The 13032-nt window shown below is 54.7% G+C and overlaps 1 protein-coding gene across 1 annotated transcript in view; it reads left to right on the top strand.

The window, feature by feature from the left end:
- LOC144139081 (uncharacterized) overlaps window positions 1–13032 on the top strand; it is a 163546-nt gene that overhangs the window by 73561 nt on the left and 76953 nt on the right. The window lies entirely within an intron of this gene.

Genomic DNA, 13032 nt, shown 5'->3' with positions numbered 1-13032 from the left:
ACATGTGGCACGCTGCTGGCGCCGTGGCATGACGGGTACGCCAACTCATCGTGGTCCTTTCCCTATGCGCCCTCACCACCCATGACGCACGCCCCAGCCCCGTTTTCGGCGACGCCTATCTCGTCCGATGACCGTGACTTCGCCAGCCGTCGCTCGCAGTCTCCACGACGCCGCTCACTCTCTCCGATGCGCCGTCGCCCTACGACTAGTCAGACGGAAAACTAGACGCCGCAGTTTCGGAGGCAAAAACTGCGTCACCGTCAAAATGCCAAAGTCCTCCTTCTTCGCCACCTAATTAAATCGAATTGTATGTTGATGGTGTTTCTACCCTGGCGCTCATTGATACTGGAGCTGCGGTTTCTGTTATTGACGATAAATTTTGACGATCGTTAAAAAAGGTGACGGCACCTGTATATGGTGTTACTCTGCGCACCGCTAATGCGCAAGCTGTGGAACCACTGGACGCATGCACTGCTCGGGTTACAATTCAAGGGGTCATCTACATCATCGAGCTCATCGTCCTGCCGTCGTGTTCTCACAATCTCATTATCGGATGGGACTTCTTGTCACGCCATCACGCCATCATTGACTGCGCGCGGGCTGAAGTAGAGCTGTTTCCGGTACTTGGAAACGATTGTGAGAAAGCCGCCGCAAAGTTGCTTGTTGCTGATGTCACGGACATTCCACCGGATTCATCAGTGCTTGTGCCATTGTCGTGCAGCAGTGTTTCGGACGCCACAGTCATATTCGCTCCTTCTGGTCTCTTTTCGTTTCGCAGATCCTTTCCACTGCCGTTCACTGTCCTCCACATCGAATCCGGTTCCTGTTCTGTGCCTGTCTCAAACCCTAATCCGTGACCCATAAAACTTTTTCGCAGTGAATGCCTTGGCCTTATAGAAGAAGATGACCCTTCCGTTCTTATCGACGTAGCTGAAGACGTTTCTTCCGTTCATATCACCGCGCTTAGCTCCGGTTGCTTAGGTGATATCTCACCTGATGCGACTATGTTGCTCAGCGCCATTGACGACGCCCTTACTTCGACCCAACGTGACCAGCTATTGACTATTCTACGACGATTCAGTACATCATTCGACTGTCCTGACACTCCTTCGGGCCGCGCGTCAACTGTTTCGCATCAGATCGACACTGGCACCCACGCACCATTGCGACAGCGACCGTATCGTGTGTCCTCCACCGAGCGTCGTGGTATTGAGGAACACGTGGAGGACATGCTAACACGCGACGTCATTCGACCATCGATGAGCCCTTAGGCTTCTCCTGTGGTACTTGTCAAGAAAAAAGATGGATTCATTCGGTTCTGCGTGGATTATAGACGTCTCAACAAAACTCGCAAGGACGTTTACCCGCTGCCCCGAATTGATGACGATCTTGACAGCTTGCAAGTGGCCGAGTACTTCTCATCATTGGATTTGAGGTCCGGGTACTGGGAAGTGCCCATGGCCGACGCCGATCGCTCTAAAACGCCATTTGTAACACCAGATGGCCTAGACGAGTTCAATTTTATGCCATTCGGACTCTGTAATGCGCCCGTGACATTCGAACGAATGATGGGCAACGTATTGCGCGGTCTGAAATGGAAAACATGCCTTTGCTACTTAGATGACATCGTCGTGTTTTCACCACATTTTACAACCCACCTAACACACCCGGAACAAGTATTGAAATGCCTGACTTCCGCCGGTTTCCAGCTGAACCTGTGGGCATACTGGGTCTAGCTACGGGGCAACAAACGACCCCGGCTAGCTTCGTTAGAGACGTTGAGCGACGATGTCAGCTCGACGCCCGGAAATGACCCATCCAAAATGCCCCAGAGAGGTACGCGGCGTCCACAAGGGAGACGCCGCGACGGGTTCGACTCACCGACACAGGCGACGACAGGCTCCAAAGGGCCAGGACGAACCATGGGGTTTATTGGCCGAGTCGTACAGTGCATAATAACGCCAAGACCGGGTTAAGAACTACACTGTACCGACACGCGTCCGATCGGGGCCAAACAGCGCCCGACCGGCCGGCGCGGCGGGGAGGAGACGAGCCGGCCGGGGGCATGGAGCGCCCCGGTATCCGACTCCCTTCTCCTGGACGTGGGGCGGCGAGGGTGCGATACGATCCGCGGCCCCTCGCGTTCCCTATACTCTATCCTCCATCTCCTTCCCGAGTCCCTGGAGTCAGGGAGACATCCAGAGAGCTCGCGAGAGAGCCGACCGAGACCCGAGAGCAGAGAGAGAGAGAGAGAGAGACCGCGAAACGGGCGCGTCCGGTTTTAAGGCGCTGAGGAGAGGAGGCAGGTTCCCGGGCGAGGAGGAGCGACAGCGGCGGCGGGACAGTCGGTGCCCGCCGGCGCGTCGGCCCGCGAGGTTGACGTCACGTGCGCGGGAAAGCGCGCTCGTTCGAACATCGCGCTCGCGGGAGGAGGAAAGGGGATCAAGCGGATCCCCACATCCCCCCCTCCTCAAGACCGAGCCCGGTCTGAAGGACCGGCTCGACAACAGCAGGCACCGCACATACCCTACGAGCTTACAACGGGTCCCCAGCCCAAGAAGTCCGCAAATGTCCGCACGTTGGAGTCCACGCCGACACACACACGCCCACACTTCGAAGACACGCCGTTCCAAAGTTCGACACGACGCCAGAGTGGTCGGCACGAGCAGGGGCCGTCTAGATGACTCGTCAGGACACCGGAGAGCCAGGCCCAAGACCGCCAGACCGCGGGGCAGGTTCACGCCGGACGCTCGAGCAACAGGCTCGAGGGTTGAAGCCGCCAGGCGTAGCTCGACCAGCTGCAGCAGGAGAGGGCCACCGGAGGTGGAAGGTAGCCGCAGCTGCAGGGTGGCGTACCGGCTGAAGGTCCCGAAGAAGCACCCAGGCCGCGCTCGTCGAAGGCGCCAAGGAGGGGAGCCGCGGCGAGCGACGCCGCACGAGGCATCGTGAGGGAGTGCCCCGAGAAAGCGCCGGAGCGCCCGAGCTGCAGAGGCGTGCCATGGCCATGGCGAGTGGCGACGTTGAAGCCGCCGGTCGGTGCAGGACGGCGTGTGGCAAGGGCGGTGTGTGGTGCGGCAACCGAAGACTGAAGAAAACCGGGCTGGGGACCGAGCCAAGGTACAGTGCTGCGAAAGGGAGACGAAAGGCGAAACCCAAAACTACCTGCCGGGAACAGCGATAGGGGCGTGCAAAGGCTCGGGCCGAAAAAGCGGCCGTAACGCCGGTGTCGCGAGAAACTGGGGAGAGCTAAGGTAGCCGGCATTCCCCGTTTCGCTTCGTCGGCGGCCATCCTCCCCCCCTTCCAAAGCGTCGCTATCGGCGACGAAGGCATGGAGGGAAGAATACTGGAACGAAGGGCGTGAGGCCCGCGTCGTTCCCTAGGCCGCCGATTGAGTGGCGTGCCCTTCTCCCGCGGTGTCTCTCCGACATCCGCCATGAGAGAGGGTCTACCTGGCGTGTCACGTGGGCTAATTGGGCCAATTCGTGGGCCCGTCGCCTGACGTGACGCGCTTCCGCCCGCCACGGAGAAGAGGGGGCAAACTCGCTGCCCAGCCGGGCGTCGCGAAGAAACCAAAGAAACCTCTCCGTGGCTGCGGCGTTGGCGCTCGCTGGCGCTCGGTAGGGTTGGTCATGGGGCGGAAACGTCGCCCCGCGCCAACGCTCCGCTCGGACGTGAGGACGCATGATTAGGCCCGCGGAAAAAGCCAAACGGGTGAATATCGCGGTCCTTTGTCCTCATCGCGCATGCCTAGCGCTTCCGCAGGGCGAAAATGTCGCCGATCCGCGAAGCAAACAGCGGCAGCCCGAAAGGAACCGACGACTACGGCTACCGGGGTGGAGTCCCCAAGTGTACGCCGCATTTTGCCGTGGTTGCGCCTCTCGATTGGGTGCATGAAGTGGGATAACTTGCGTGATCCGGACTTCGCGCTGTGGCATGCGCGGCACGAGCGAGAAGAGAAAAGCCTCCTCGCTGTGTGCGCGGCCGGACTATTTCGCAGAGTGACTCAACTTCGTAAAAGTCTTACGGTCGCTCGCTTATCCGGCCTGTCGCGAGTCGGGGAAGCCCAACGCGGCCTCCCTAGACTGCGGCAAATCGTCACCCTAGATGCGCCTCGCGGGGCATTATCGGGTGAGATTTTATCGGCAGAACTCCCATCCGCTCCTTGCAAGCACGGGTCCGAGGCAAAAAATAAAAACGCGCTTGCAGCAGCCTGGCTGCATAGCGCACGGGACCTACCGCAACACCAGCGGTCATCAGCCTCCGGCGACAGCGTCGCCCGCTCCATCTCGGAGCGCGACTCACACAGAGCCAAACGACGTACTATTTACATATTTACAAACGGACCTTACTGCTGCGTTCGGAGGAGGTTTGTTCTGCCAAAGGCGATGCCGGCGGACAACATGTGGTCCCCGGGTGCGCCTCTCGTCTGGGGATTGCCATATTCCTGGCTGCGTTCCCTTCGACGATCGCACCGACGAACACACTCGAGCACGTGGTCGTATGTTCCGTCAGGTGCGGCGCGCGTCAGGAACTCCGGGTTAGCGACGGGGGCTAATATCCGCCGCCACGTTCGCGTTTCCCTTCCTTTAGCGCAACGGCAAGAGCGAGGATAGTGGAGATCAACTCGCTACATGCTTGGCCAGGTCGTGGAGCGGCACAACTTCGTAAAGTATTGCGGCCACTCGCCCCGCCGCCCGCGAGTCACGGAAGTATCGTACACCTTCCTCAAACTGCGGGTGCTCACCACCGTGAAACTCTCAGGGGGAATTTCCTTCGGTGGGATAAACTTCAGCGAGAGACATTGAGCATGTAGCAGATACGAATCCGAGAAAAAAAAAAAAAACACGCCTGCAGCAGTACGAGCTGCAAAGCGCTCGAGGCTGACCACAATACCAGCGGTTAGTAGCCTCCGGCGACCGCGTCGCCCGCTCACACAGAGCACGACTCACACAGAGCCAGTTAAAATCATATTTACAACACGGATCGTTCTGATCACCGGGCACCTGCTCGTCTCTGCTGGATGCAATACCGGCTGACAATGGGTCTGCTCGGTATGCAATATCGCCCGGGAATTGCAACGTTTGCACGCTTAATGCATTCCCTTCGGGGCTCGCACCAACTGGCCGACGTTCAGCACGTGGCTACGGGGCCAGTCGGGTGCTAGGCGCGTTAGGAACATTCAAGCGGCCACGGGGGCTCACGTAATGTCCGCCACCACGTGGTGCTACTTCTCCCATTGCGCGCGGTGACGTTTTCACGGGCGCAGCTTATATGGCCAGCACGCGTGGTTCGCGTATCCGCTTAAGCCAGCTGAATGCCACGTGGTCCGTCTCCACTACGAACGAACTTTTGTCGAGGAAACGGTCAAACTCGTTCAGAACGTGTGGCCCGATCTCTAAGTAGTCCGTAGCACTACGCGGCGAGCGGGCCGCCGTGCTCTGGAAACACGAGATCGTAAAGCGAGCTATGCCTGGGAAACAGAGTGCTCCCCAGTGGGCCTAGCTGTGGACTCAGCGCACTGCATCTCACGCGCGCCGGCAAGATCGACAACAAAGCGTCGTACAATGCCTGCGCGGGAATGTGCTATGCAGTCCCGGCCGTGTCGTGGGAGCAAAATGCGCTCTTTTGCGACAGGGCCTTGGCGTCCGCGCGTGCGATGATGCACTCGGTAGGACGAATGCGCGTTATCGTCGTCGGAGCAGGATGCTCCCCGACGAGGCGCAAGGGGCTCCTTGGCGAAACGCAAACTTGGCCACAAAAGCCGTTTGTCGTCTGCACGTGGAGATACATTGGCCGCAGGCTAACGTCGTCCGAGCAAAAGGTGTTCTCTTTTCCGACGTAGCGAGCGTATGGCTCTGCTCCAGGTTCATATCGTACGTCAAGTTCGCAGGCTCGGGATCGCCACTACGTTGAGTCGTACAGAACACAGGAGGTGCTGGCGCGGGTCGGGCGATAACTGCCTCGATCCGCGGACAGCGGTGAGCGGCGGGAGCACGTTACGCCGAAGCGTCGTGCTCGGAAGCCGAACCGCTCACCTCACAGTAAATCGCACAGGGACTAAGGCCAGGGGCCTGCTCCGTCGCGCAGTGTCGATACCGTGTTGGGCGCCAATGTGGGCATACTGGGTCTAGCTACGGGGCAACAAACGACCCCGGCTAGCTTCGTTAGAGACGTTGAGCGACGATGTCAGCTCGACGCCCGGAAATGACCCATCCAAAATGCCCCAGAGAGGTACGCGGCGTCCACAAGGGAGACGCCGCGACGGGTTCGACTCACCGACACAGGCGACGACAGGCTCCAAAGGGCCAGGACGAACCATGGGGTTTATTGGCCGAGTCGTACAGTGCATAATAACGCCAAGACCGGGTTAAGAACTACACTGTACCGACACGCGTCCGATCGGGGCCAAACAGCGCCCGACCGGCCGGCGCGGCGGGGAGGAGACGAGCCGGCCGGGGGCATGGAGCGCCCCGGTATCCGACTCCCTTCTCCTGGACGTGGGGCGGCGAGGGTGCGATACGATCCGCGGCCCCTCGCGTTCCCTATACTCTATCCTCCATCTCCTTCCCGAGTCCCTGGAGTCAGGGAGACATCCAGAGAGCTCGCGAGAGAGCCGACCGAGACCCGAGAGCAGAGAGAGAGAGAGAGAGAGACCGCGAAACGGGCGCGTCCGGTTTTAAGGCGCTGAGGAGAGGAGGCAGGTTCCCGGGCGAGGAGGAGCGACAGCGGCGGCGGGACAGTCGGTGCCCGCCGGCGCGTCGGCCCGCGAGGTTGACGTCACGTGCGCGGGAAAGCGCGCTCGTTCGAACATCGCGCTCGCGGGAGGAGGAAAGGGGATCAAGCGGATCCCCACAAACCTTAAAAAGTGCCACTTTGCTTCTCGGAAACTCACCATTTTGGGCCATGTTGTTTCGAAAGACGGCGTCCTCCCGGATCCAGCGAAACTCCATGCCATGACGGAGTTCCCAAAGCCGACTACGATGAAAAACCTGCGAAGCTTTATCGGCCTCTGCTCCTATTTCAGGCGCTTTGTACGGAACTTTGCCTCCATCATTGCTCCCCTCACGCAACTTTTCAGTGGAAGTGGGGAAATTTCTGACTGGTCCGCTGACTGTGAAAATGCTTTCTGAGGCTACGCCGTGTCCTTACGTCGCCACCCATACTCCGACATTTCGATCCGCGCGCACCAACCGAACTCCACACCGATGCCAGCGGTGTGGGATTGGGTGCAGTCCTCGCCCAGCGACAGGACGGCTATGAGGAATACGTAGTCAGTTATGCGAGTCGTACATTGACGAAAGCGGAAGCGAACTACTCTGTAACAGAGAAGGAATGTTTGGCTGTCGTTTGGGCCATCAGCACGTTTCGCCCCTACCTGTACGGACGCCCGTTCGACGTCGTGACGGATCATCATGCTCTTTGTTGGTTGTCTTCACTAAAGGATCGCCCCGGTCGCCTCGCCCGCTGGGCCCCCCGCCTTCAAGAGTATGATATCCGTATTGTGTACAGGTCAGGACGCAAGCATAACGACGCAGACGCCCTTTCTCGCTCTCCGCTTCCATCGGACGTCGCGAGCTTGTCGACGGCAGATAACACCCTGGCGCCTCTCGCCATAGCCGACATGGCTGCTGAGAAGCGTAAGGACCCGTGGATCACCTCGATTCTCGAATATCTCTCATGCCCGCCGGCAAACGCTGCTCCAAGATCACTGCGCCGACAAGCTGCCCACTGCACCGTTCGGGACGAACTCCTACACCGCCGCAACTACCACAACGACGGTCGAAAATGGCTGCTAGTGATTCCTCGCCACCTACGCAAGGAAATTTGCTCTTCCTTTTACGATGACGCGCAGTGTGCTCACGCTGGAGCCCTGAAAACGTACGAGCGCCTTAGACTTCGCTACTACTGGCGCGGGATATATACCTTTGTGAAAAAGTTGGTTAAATCCTGCCCAGACTGTCAACGGCGCAAGACTCCTTCGTAGCATTGAAGCGCTCCACTTCAGCCGTTGCCCTGTCTGCGGGTCCCTTCGACCGATTGGGAATTGATCTATACGGCCCAATTCCCAGCACAGCTTGCGGTAACCGCTGGATCATCGTCGCCATTGATCATCTAACGAGTTACGCCGAAACAGCTGCGCTACCGGCGGCCACGCCTCGGGAAGTAGCGTCATTCCTCCTTGAGCGGTTCATTCTTCGTCACAGTGCTCCTCGCGAGCTACTCAGTGATCGAGGTCTCGTGTTTTTATCCGACGTCGTGGAGACCCTTTTAGCTGAATGCAACGTTGTTCACCGCAAAACCACATCATACCACCCACAGATCAATGATCTGACGGAGCGGTTTAACCGCACACTGGGGGATATGATCGCAATGTACATTTTCTCGGACCATTCCAATTGGGACCTCGTTCTTCATTTTGTGACGTATGCTTACAACACCGCTAAGCAGACAACCACAGGATTTTCGCCGTTTTTTTTGCTCTACGGTCGTGAGCCTTCATGCTCGCTGGACACTATACTTCCGTACCGACCCGACGCCTCCGAATTCAAGCCAGTTTCAGACGTCGCTCGACGCGCCGAGGAATGTCGCCAAGTTGCTCGTCGCTTTACATCGGAAGATCAGCAGCGCCAGAAGGCACGTCGCGATGTTTCGGTCTCAGCTACAACTTTCCCGAACGGATCCCTCGTCTTGCTCTACATACCGTGCCCGACTCCCGGACTGTCACCGAAATTTGTGTCGCAATACCACGGCCTTTACCGGGTTGTGGAGCGAACATCGCCGGTGAATTATGTTGAAGCAAAACGGAGAGACGAGCTAGTTGGTTCGCAATTTCCATGAGTGAAACTTAAGCGCAAAATTTTTTCACAGGGACGAGAAAGGGAACGACACAGGCGCTTACTATCAACTGAAAGTTTTAATGAAAACGAATACACATTTATAGCACCCCCAGACCGAACAACCCAGCACGTGTGCCCTTCGCACATGCGTACGGCCGTACAAGATAACCGCCCCATTCCCTTCTCATTTCTCTTCTCCTTTCCCTCATCCTCTACCCCCTCTCCTTGAGAAGTTGCACTTCTTTATCTAAAATACTCAGCGACGGGTGACTTATACAATCGGGACCCTTAATCCGGATATGGAAGGCTTCTGCAAGTTCCCTGGTGGCACGGTCTCTGTGCTTAAAAACTACTATCGTGTCCGTGAAGTGTGGCTGACAACGTGGCTGATAACCGCATTTTGAACAGTGCTGCGCCAGGTGTGTGTAGGGCTTTCCTTTCAAAGAGGAATGATGCTCCCTCAGGAGTACATTAAGACAGCGGCCGGTCTGGCCGACATACACCCGGCCACAGGACATGGGAATGCAGTACACAACATTAGTCATGCAACGAACAAATTGGAGCCCGTGTTTTATCAAACAACCTCGTGGGGGGGGGGGGGGGGAATCGTCCCGGGACTCGAGAGAGAGAGAACAACTTTATTTAGCCACACAAAATTGCGGCGACTACGTGCCGGATGGGGTGGTTCCCTCTTCACGGGACCCATATGCTACCGCGGCTGCCTGGCCCCTGGAGATGAGGACGAGCTGGTCTTCCAAGGCGGGGCGCCTGTTGCTCACCATGGCGCATAAACTGCCCAGCTTGTTCCTTGCCGAGAACACCACCTTGACGCCGAATCTGTCAGCTGTCTTCTTGAGGCGATGCGACAGCGCATGTACATAGGGAATGACTGCCACTTATTTGCTCTGGTCGGTATCTGTTATGTGATGCGCGAACCCTTTCAACTGTTTCACAAGACGCTGACAGATTGCCTGGAGGACGGAGAGGGGAAACCCTGCGTTCTCCAGCCGAACTACTTGTGCATTAAAGCTTTGTTGCGCCAAATGATAACAGGACTTGCTGACTGCGGATTTGAGACACGTATGGGCTATCCCGTTCTTAACCAGCTTGGAATGAAAAGAAGCGAAGTTCAAGAGTGGCTTATTAGAACGGGGCGCGTACATCCAGCATGTATGGTGCCGTGAGAAACGAAGCTCGAGGTCAAGAAATTTCAAGGTGCCTTCAACTGGAACCTCGGTCGTGAACTTCAAACCTTTACCTTTCGCATTGAAGGCATCAAGAACAGCACATTGGAAGGACTCCATTTGTACGTTGCAGCCCAGAACCAAAAAATCGTCCACATAGCGGAAAACCTTAGTGGCAACGCCCTGTAAAGCGAGTTGCAAATCACAGTCAACCTTGCCCAGGAAAATGTTGCTCAGGACTGGAGCAACCTTAGACCCAATGCACACTCCCGACTTTTGTACGTATACCTTATCTTCAAACCCCACGACAGTACTCTGAAGGTAAAAACTGAGCAGCTCTAAAAACGCCTCCACGGGGATTCCACTTCGATTCACAAAGGCCAGCTCATCATTGTCGTTTGTGATGCAATCTCTAGTACGTCTCATCATCACATCGTGAGGCAGGGAGTAAAACAGGTCCTCAACGTCCACGCTAATTCCCGAATTATGTTGTTGAGCCTGTAACGCCCACTTCAGATCGCCGCTGTCGGGGGCGTGAGACAGTTCATGTCGCGCGGCTCAAGCCCTACTATGACCCACTCGTCTCGTGTACCCCTTAGGTCGCCAGGATGGCTTCCCCTTTTCGCAGGGGGTATTGTGGCAAGTATGTATGAACCGCACATGGAAGAGTAATTGTAACCAGCATCAGTCATAACGGTCAAATCTCCGTATGTGGGTATGCGCTGGATGTCAACGAAGAGGACGCTCTTCTCAGCCTCGCGAAAAGCTGGTCGTTTCGGCTCGCCCCTCCTGCGTTGACGCCTCGTGCACGAATAAACGAGCCCATCCTTCTACAGGAACGTCGAGTATCTCCTTTACATATATATATATATATATATATATATATATATATATATATATATATATATATATATATATATATATATATATATATATATATATATATATATGTATATATATATATATATATATATATATATATATACACACAGAAAGATAAGTCGGCAGTCTACAACGCCAAAGGAGGCATAGGGGTGTGGTTAGGCTCTTTTTTTACTATGGTTAATGAAGTTAACATTTTTTAAATATACGGAAGAAAGAAAGAAAGAAAAACACGCGCCTAGAGTGGGGACCGAACCCACGCCTTAACTTTATTAACCGTAGTAAAAAAAGAGCATAACCACACCCTATGCCTCCTTTGGCGTTGTAGACTGCCGACCTATCTTTCTGTATTTCGTCGACGAGCCCCTCATTTCTTCACTATATATATATATATATATATATATATATATATATATATATATATATATATATATATATATATATATATATATATAAGGGAGTCCTCTCCCTGAAACGTCAGTAAACTCTTTTTTATTTTGTACTAACCTTATTTTTTTCGCGCTCTGTGTGAGTTTTTATCTTTTCAGTCTATATATATATATATATATATATATATATATATATATATATATATATATATATATATGTGTGTGTGTGTGTGTGTGTGTGTGTGTGTGTGTGGATCTCGTCAGAAGAATACCAAAGCAAACGTAACGTATACCAGTGCTTTAGCGTTACAGTGCCCTATTCTGTCTTCGTATACTTCATCGTCAAACGCCGCAAAGTCTACGTCGAGCGCTCCCTCAAAGTTAAAGACCTGTACTACAACTTGTTGTTCTTCTGGGCGAATCGCATTCTCGCGTGGCATAAGCCCCCCGACACATTTCCCCTTTGCTGATTGCCCCGCGTCGAAAGACTCGCCGAAAGACCCGTCATACTCATGATTTGGGCTAACAGTATTCTAGTTTTGTTTTCTTTCTTTGTTTTGTAATTTTCCTGTGAGGCATATGAAAACGGGAGAAGAAAACCAAACAAACAAGTACTGTGACCGACGTAGCTGTCTTGTCTACTAATAAATGTTTCCGTCCTCTATGAGTTCATGTCTAGCACTCGTCCATTTAATTAACAATTTTGTCGTACATGTTGCCATGGCACACTCGTTGTAGCCATTTATGAAGTGCGTATCCTGCCCTTTTTGTGTCTGAATGACCTACCTCGCCACGTAGTCCATTTCGAGCTGAATGTTCACTGCCTCTACGAGGCTGTGGCCCGGCCGACGTGGCGCTCCCAGATACTTCGGAGTAGAACCACTAGATGAGGTTTCAGAGTATCGGCACTCTTTTCTGTCATTGTCGTATGCCGCCGACAGCTGCCATTGGTCGAACCGCGTCACGTGACATTTGTTTACCCCGGGAAGGCCCATGGGCGCTGACATTTTGGTGCATCTGTGTTGCCGCGCGTGCGCTCTTGGAGAAGTCGTGATTTTCTGAGCGCAGTGCGGCTGTATGACACGTTGAGAGTACGTTTTCAAGCCCCCAGACAGAGCAGCGATGCCGTGCTGCTCTGTACTGGGCTGTCTCAACCGGCGGGAAGGTGGAAAACGTCTGCATCGCTTCCCGCTGGGAAAGAACGACAGTGGCCTGGCGTAACCTATTGCCACTTAAAAAGAGTAGCTTAACTGGTGGCTCAAGCGTAACGTAAAGGCACTAAATAACCTACGCTAGCGTAACCGAGCCTGGCCTTTTTGCACCGGAGCGCTGTCTCTAAATATTCGAAAAGTAAACACAGCTGTCATGGTTACCAAGCGGCTCCAGGACCAATTCCGCCCGTCAATGTCAGCCGCAATGGGGCGCATAAAGCTGGCCACCCTGGCGTCAGGCACCAAAATGGCTGCCGCCTTGCGTCAGTGTCGTTACTCTTTAGCGTAGCTTATTTAGTGGTTCTACTTCGGAGTGACGGACCCAGGCATGACGATGTTCACTGCGGGGTTATAACGCACGTTGCAGTTGTATTCAAGTCCATCCCACTCATTCTACGTATCCTAATAAGCGCTTCTAAGGGTGGAATACATGCTGCCCCGATTCTACAGCTCCCTTCCTTCCTCCTACCTTCTACGTTCTCTTTGACCTCTTTCTTGAGACGGTCGTCGAACATTTTGTTACTATTT

This window comes from Haemaphysalis longicornis, unplaced genomic scaffold (genome assembly GCF_048455015.1).
Source record: "Haemaphysalis longicornis isolate Haplotype H1 unplaced genomic scaffold, Haemaphysalis longicornis Haplotype H1 scaffold_5, whole genome shotgun sequence".
Taxonomy (NCBI): Eukaryota; Metazoa; Arthropoda; class Arachnida; order Ixodida; family Ixodidae; genus Haemaphysalis; species Haemaphysalis longicornis.
Note: the sequence above shows the minus strand (reverse complement) of the source record. Positions and strands in the feature narration are given on the sequence as shown.